Source organism: Cherax quadricarinatus, chromosome 46, assembly GCF_038502225.1.
Source record: "Cherax quadricarinatus isolate ZL_2023a chromosome 46, ASM3850222v1, whole genome shotgun sequence".
In the NCBI taxonomy this organism is placed as follows: Eukaryota; Metazoa; Arthropoda; class Malacostraca; order Decapoda; family Parastacidae; genus Cherax; species Cherax quadricarinatus.
In genome coordinates, this window is record NC_091337.1 from 683231 (window position 1) to 691178 (window position 7948).

The window sequence follows — 7948 nt, forward strand, 5'->3', positions numbered from 1 at the left end:
ACAAACTATCGCTACACCTCGGGAAAACATAAGCCGTACTCTTTGGCACGAAACAAATTGAAAAGGGTAAATAATTTTAATGTCCAGCGTAATGGGGAGCCCATCATTACAGTAAATTCAGTGAAATATCTGGGAATCCCCTTTGATCCAAGCATGTCAGGAGAACTAATAGGGAACAATGTTGTTAGGTAAGACACATATGCAACAGTTAGGTATCTTTATTTCGAAACGTTTCGCCTACATAGTAGGCTTTTTCAGTCGAGTACGGAAGAGATGTGAGGTGGTCAGTCCCTCAGCTTGGAGAAGAGTATTGTTCCATGTGCAGGCAGTCTGAAACAATTATTTCAGACTGCCTGCACATGTCGAAGCCTGTCATAGCATGAGCCAGTTCAAGAAGAGGCCCAAAATGTACCTTATGAATAAGGCTACAGAAAGGAAGGAGAGTGATTTTTTGTATGATAATAACTAATTTTCCTCTCCCCTAGTATATGTTCTTTTATTGTAACTGCTTTTACATAGTCAAGATGCTTACTTGCTTTTAACTTTTAAATATAAATAATAATTATCACAAGGACCCTAATGGAAAAGTAATTCTGTCCGACTTTTTTGGATTATCCTAGGTTCTCTACACATATGCCGCTATGTATGATAATCATTGTAACTGTGTATACCTGAATAAACTTACTTATTTATTATTATTATTATTAAAGATTCGCCGGTATTCTCCCGGCCCGGGCCTTTTCCAAGTGGTGGCCCGGCCTTGGCTCCTTCTTTAGGGAGTGTCTGAGATCTAAGTCTCCCACGGGAGGAGGCACAAGTACCTCCTCATCTTTGGGACCAACTGTCCCCAGGCCTAGCCACAAGCTAGGCCTCTCTGGTCTGCCATCCCCGTCCCAAGGGGGTTAATGGGAATGGAAGTCTTGTGAGCAAAAAGCTCGGGCTCGGGCACCTACCCTACCCTAGAAGGGCTGGGCATGGTATCGATCTTACTTATTTGTTCATGCTAGGATTGTCATTGACGCGTTTAGACAATTCGTTCCACTTCCCCTGGTACCATACTGGTTTTAATTCCTAACCTTGACAACCTGGCAGCGAGATATTCTGGGTACTGCTTATTTATTTATTTATTTATTTTTATTTGGACATGATACATAGTTGTACAAAGAAATATAGTGATTGGGTGTACATGCTAAAAGCCCTTTGTATGCAGAGCATTATGGGCAGGCTTAAAAATTTAAGATTAACTAGCAATGATATATTCAGTGGTAAAAATTACAGTAAACAAATTACAACATGAAGTACGAATGAGTATTTCAAATAAGAAGCATTATAGTAACAAAATTGTAGCATAACAATGTATAATATAATCCGATCAAATCGAATAAAATCAATGATTTTTAGTGCAGAAACAGGTCATATGGTCATTAGATGAGTTACTGTGCATTCAAAAGAATGGAGTATTCTGTTAGGTAATGTAATTAAAAAAAAAGCATAGTTTGATAGGGTCGCAGGTTATACATTTATGAGATACAGTTATTCAGTATTTATTTAGTTATGGGTAAGTGTGAGCAATTTTAAGAACATGATTTAGCTTCTTTTGCTTTACTCTGTCATCAACATAGTTTAAAAACCTCAAAGTATGGATAGCATTTCGGGAAAATATGTTAGCCGACTGTTGTGGGGTCGCAACTTTGGGAAGAGACTTAAGGAACCAACGGAAATAAGCCAGTCTGATGACAATAGTATAGTTGGGTCTAACTCTAAGGGTTAATAACCCGTGTTACATTTTCATAGAAAACGTATCACTCGTTGAACAGAGAGCACGAAAACCATATGATGAGGAGTAGCATAGAGAAACTTTTATGAATGCAGCAAATGTATTTTTTTCACAAGCAGTCCGGTAAATATTGAGTTTAGGGTCTCTAAAACTCAATATTTCTCAGTTCCTATATTCTAATCTTACAGGACAAGTGCATTTACCCTACCTTAGGTCAGTATTATTTGACTCAAGGAATATCTTTAAGATGTGGTACACAACCCTCTAAATGAAATTCATAACGGTCTATTCACGCTGAGATATTTTATTTACTGGTAGGTGAACAGAGACAGTAGGTGTAAGAAGACTTGCCCATACGTCCTGCCGCGACCAACATTCGAGCCCAGGACATTTTGGTCGAGTCATAAGTTGGTTGGTTGGTAAATGGAGCTGAAATCGATCGGCTATACTGGGGTCATTAAGGCTACACTGTAACCATTACACCACCAGACAGGAATACTTTTATCTAAAACTAGGATTAAAATAAACCCCTCAGGATATGTGATTGCGCTGAGTCATGTACTTACCGGCCTGATGTATTTGTTAAATTGTTCGTTTTTAGTTTGTATATTAAGTTTTTCTCATATATACGTTCTGTTGTAATGTTAACCTAGTTTTTATTTTTGTTAGTATTTTATTTTTTTTAACTCAGGTTTAATGTTTCTTAATGTTTTGAGGATTCTTATTTATCTGTTTGCCCAGTGTTCTTGTTTAATTGCGACTGCCTTAACATTGTCTGATTTTTTACTCTAAAAAAAGTACCCATTTTCTTTTTTCATATCTTCGTTATTGATTAGTTATACGTATATGCTTCTCTGCGCCTTTGCCTGATATTTCAAATGTTTGTTAGATGCATTTTTTGTTTTCCTTCTCTGCGTATTTAAGAACTTTCCTTTCTTTTTACTTTGTTTAATTGTGCCTGTCTTTGTTTGTCGGTGGCACAGTTTTTGCAGAGAGCATGGGCAGGCCCTTTATACAAAAGACAGAGCAAAAGTGTCTGGTTCGACCGGAAGTGAAGGTATTTTGGAATAGGGCGGCGCCTTCATAAAAACTCTCGAGTGTCGCGCCGTGGCTAAGAAGCAGGTGTGGGTAGATTAGATGGTTTATAGAGCATGGCAGAGGCCGGGGAGACGAGAGGAAGTACATAATTACCATTGACGATCTTACCGTCTATGTCCACTGAATCCAACAAGTACTCCAATGGTCGCTCTGCTGTGACTCGACATAAGGTCTAACTACCACATTCACAGCTGTTCGTTTTTAAGTGGGCGGACGGGTAAGTCAACGGAAGGCCTTCGTCAGATGACTTAAAGCTTTAGGAGCGGGTTATCATATGACTGAGAACTGCGTCTGGAAACACTTGTCCTCTTTCCTGACGAATCTTACCTAGCCTAACCTCACAGATGTCAAGAGACACACTGCTGTCTATAGTAGCGTACGTCAGATGATGCTTCTGGCCGCACCCCGACCATACGGCCAGCGACTAAGCACCATCGTCTACAGCTGAGCACGCCAGCAGTTGCTAAAGGCATCATGGAGCGGGTTATCTTATGGCAAAGATCACTCAATGCTGGGTAATTTTCCTTACTGAATGTACTAGGACTATCTATGCTAACGATTCCTTTGAGAAACGAAGGTCAGGATAGAAAATCAGGCTGTCTTCCCACTATCTACTTCGGCTCAACTGCCAACAAGAAGAAATGGGTGATGTTGCAGTTTTTGGATTATCTGAAACTAGGTATTACATAAAAATAACTAACAACACTGACAGCACATTTCGTAAAAAAATGCTTAATTTATAATCAAAATCGTTCTTTAAGCATTATTTTAAAATACAAGAATACCGTTCTACGATGCCGCAATGAAAAACATAATGTCAACTGAAGAGGATAAGAGGACTGTTACAGGTGGTCTTCCTACTCTCACCCAGGACTACTACTTCTACTGCCACTATTAAAGATAATATCACACCAATGAACTATTTAACCATTCACACTGTATCCATCTGAACATTTCCGGACGAGCTAGACACAAAGGGGAACAAATATATTGGCAGCTACTAACTCAGACATATTAACTACAGTAGATATACCCTTACAGGTTTTGGTACAAGCTTCAATGAATGTCAATCCCTCAAGGGAGGCTCCTTGACGCTGGTGAGGGGCTCTTGATCTAGGGAATTGGATCTGTGCTCCAGTTCCCTGAATTGAGCCTGAATACCTTCCATCCCCCCCCCCCGCGTGCGCTGTATAATCCTAGGGGTTTAGCGCTCCTGGTGATTATAATAATAATACTGAATGTCAAGACGTCGGTGAAGGGCTCTTGATCCAGATAATTGGAGCTAACTTCCACTTAGATCAAACCAAATCTCTTTCCATTCTCCTATGGTTTAGCGCTTACCTGGAGTTTACATGGAGAGAGTTTCCGGGGTCAACGCCCCCGCGGCCCGGTCTGTGACCAGGCCTCCTGGTGGATAAGAGCCTGATCAACCAGGCTGTTACTGCTGGCTGCACGCAATCCAACGTACGAGCCACAGCGCGGCTGGTCAGGTACCGACTTTAGGCGCTTCCCCATAAAATATAATGATACTAATAATTTGGTGATGAACGTTGCAGCGAGAAGAAGGCTGGAGGCAGTGGAGATGTCATGTCTGAGGGCAATGTGTGGTGTGAATATAATGCAGAGAATTCGTAGTTTGGAAGTTAGGAGGAGGTGCGGGATTACCAAAACTGTTGTCCAGAGGGCTGAGGAAGGGTTGTTGAGGTGGTTCGGACATGTAGAGAGAATGGAGCGAAACAGAATGACTTCAAGAGTGTATCAGTCTGTAGTGGAAGGAAGGCGGGGTAGGGGTCGGCCTAGGAAAGGTTGAAGGGAGGGGGTAAAGGAGGTTTTGTGTGCGAGGGGCTTGGACTTCCAGCAGGCATGCGTGAGCGTGTTTGATAGGAGTGAATGGAGACAAATGGTTTTTAATACTTGACATGCTGTTGGAGTGTGAGCAAAGTAACATTTATGAAGGGGTTCAGGGAAACCGGCAGGCCGGACTTGAGTCCTGGAGATGGGAAGTACAGTGCCTGCACTCTGAAGGAGGGGTGTTAATGTTGCAGTTTAAAAACTGTAGTGTAAAGCACCCTTCTGGCAAGACAGTGATGGAGTGAATGATGGTGAAAGTTTTTCTTTTTCGGGCCACCCTGCCTTGGTGGGAATCGGCCAGTGTGATAAAAAAAAAAAATAATAATTTGACTAAACCCAGCTGTATATAGTCTTTATTTTTCAATATTTACCACTAAGTTTTGGTACTGAATTGACAATTAGCAGTATTCTTACACTTCATTTATGTTAATAAAGAATACATGAACCTGCACCTCAACCGAGATGCCTTGGAATATCATTGTCACACAAGCCGTCTATAATTTCGTGAACAAGCACGTTACTCTTGGTGTATAGTCATGCATTTGATGCACTTTCTCTACATAGGCGGAACCGAATGACAACTACAAATCATAAGGGCAACACAAACTCCACATAGCGCAGTGGGAAAGCTATAAGCTCGCAGAAAATGGAGTTTACCTGGAGTTTACCTGGAGAGAGTTCCGGGGGTCAACGCCCCCGCGGCCCGGTCTGTGACCAGGCCTCCTGGTGGATCAGAGCCTGATCAACCAGGCTGTTGCTGCTGGCTGCACGCAAACCAACGTACGAGCCACTGCCCGGCTGGTCAGGAACCGACTTTAGGTGCTTGTCCAGTGCCAGCTTGAAGACTGCCAGGGGTCTGTTGGTAATCCCCCTTATGTATGTTGGGAGGCAGTTGAACAGTCTCGGGCCCCTGACACTTATTGTATGGTCTCTTAACGTGCTAGTGACACCCCTGCTTTTCATTGGGGGGATGTTGCATCGTCTGCCAAGTTGGGTGAAGTCTCGCTCAAGGCTAGAAACATGGTCAAGCTTAACTAGCACCTGCTGCTCCTGATTAGGTACCTAACAGCAAAAGAGATATCTAGCAATTAGCCAGCTGATGTGAGTCGCATTCTATGGCAGGACCTAAGAAAAAAGCCACAATAGGTGTCTTAAAGAACAAATGGCACAATACCGTGAATGGAACAATACACAAATAACCCGCAAAATAATAAAGTTTTCAAAGACGCAGTGTAACCTTTCCTGTCGCATGATTGCATATTTTCCACAAGGTTAACGTGCCAAGTAAATTGATTGTTCAAGTATTTTACAATGCTGAACCTTAGAGAATTCATTTTTAAGAGATTCTAACTGCATAAAAAAAAATTTTGAAACATTTTTGCCATTCATTTCTTATTTCATTTAGATTTTATAGCTGTGTTGGTCTCCTTGTTTAAGAATAGACATAAATGTGTTGGAAAAATATACATTTATGACAAAGTTAATTCACTGTATCAGGAATCATTCATACTAAGATTGAGTACATTGAGCTTCAACTCTTCAAAAAAATTAAAATTAATGAATGGTGATATTATTAGTGTATACACGGAAAAGATATGAATAAATATAGAGATACAAAAAGATGTGTTGAAAATTTCTAACCAAGAAAAACTCGCAGCTTTCTCCCAGTTCTCTCAGTCGTAACTTGATAATGGTCCAGGACCGGCCGAAAGTTGTTCAAAGATTCTTCTTCAAATTGTGCGTTAATGGTGAACAGTTTCGGCCACTGTATCACGGATTTCTTTGTTTTAAAATGGAAAAAAATGTACATTTTGAAAGGATACAGGAAATCACTAGTTTGGCAATATAACTGAGGATGAGTCTAACACACTTGTAAGTAGCTGGTCTTTTATCAAATGGTATACAATATCGGCAGGTTGGTAGATAAGACACATAGGCTATGGAAAATTGCATTTATCTGAATGTAACTAATTATGTACACAACAGTAAATGATAACAAAGATAATTATTATTTATCAATGTTACATAGACAAGTAGGAATTTGGGACACCTAGGTCGCAAAAAAATGTCCCCCTTCGATACCCTTGCAGAAATGACAATCTCTCTTTTCTTTGACTGGTTTCTTATTAACTGGGCTACTCTTAGGAGGGTTACCTGGATTACCTGGAGGTTACCTGGAGGTTATTCCGGGGATCAACGCCCCCGCGGCCCGGTCCATGACCAGGCCTCCCGATGGATCAGGGCCTGATCAACTAGGCTGTTACTGCTGGCCGCACGCAGTCCGACGTACGAGCCACAGCCCGGCTGATCCGGCACTGACTTTAGGTATCTGTCCAGGTCTCTCTTGAAGGCAGCCAGGGGTTTATTGGCAATTCCCCTAATGCTTGATGGGAGGCTGTTGAACAGTTTTGGGCCCCGGACACTTATGGTGTTTTCTCTTAGTGTACCAATGGCGCCCCTACTTTTTATTGGCGGCATTTTGCATCGCCTGCCCAGTCTTTTACTTTCGTAGGGAGTGATTTCTGTGTGCAGATTTGGGACCATTCCTTCCAAGATTTTCCAAGTGTAGATTATGATATATCTCTCCCTCCTGCGTTCCAACGAGTACAAGTCAAGTGCTTCCAAGCGTTCCCAGTAGTTAAGGTGCTTGACAGAACTTATACGTGCAGTAAAGGATCTCTGTACACTCTCTAGATCTGCGATTTCACCTGCTTTGTATGGAGATGTTAATGTACAGCAGTATTCCAGCCTAGAGAGAACAAGTGATTTGAAAAGGATCATCATGGGCTTGGCATCTCTCGTTTTGAAAGTTCTCATTATCCATCCTATCATTTTCTTTGCACGTGCGATCGTGGCACTGTTGTGATCCTTGAAAGTGAGATCCTCAGACATTACTACTCCCAGGTCCCTTACATTATTTTTCCGCTCTATTGTATGGCCGGAGTCAGTAGTATACTCTGTTCTAGTTATTATCTCCTCCAGTTTTCCATAACGGAGTAGTTGGAATTTGTCCTCATTGAACATCATATTGTTTACCGTTGCTCACTGGAAAACTTTGTTTATATCTTCTTGGAGGTTACCTTGTGGAGAATCATTATTTCTGATTCCTGCTACTTGATATGCACCTATGAAACTCTTTTTAGGAAATGAATTTTGATTATTAACATTGGGATAATTTTTTCCCTTTGTGAAACTTGACAGATACTTCAGAGTTATTATGGG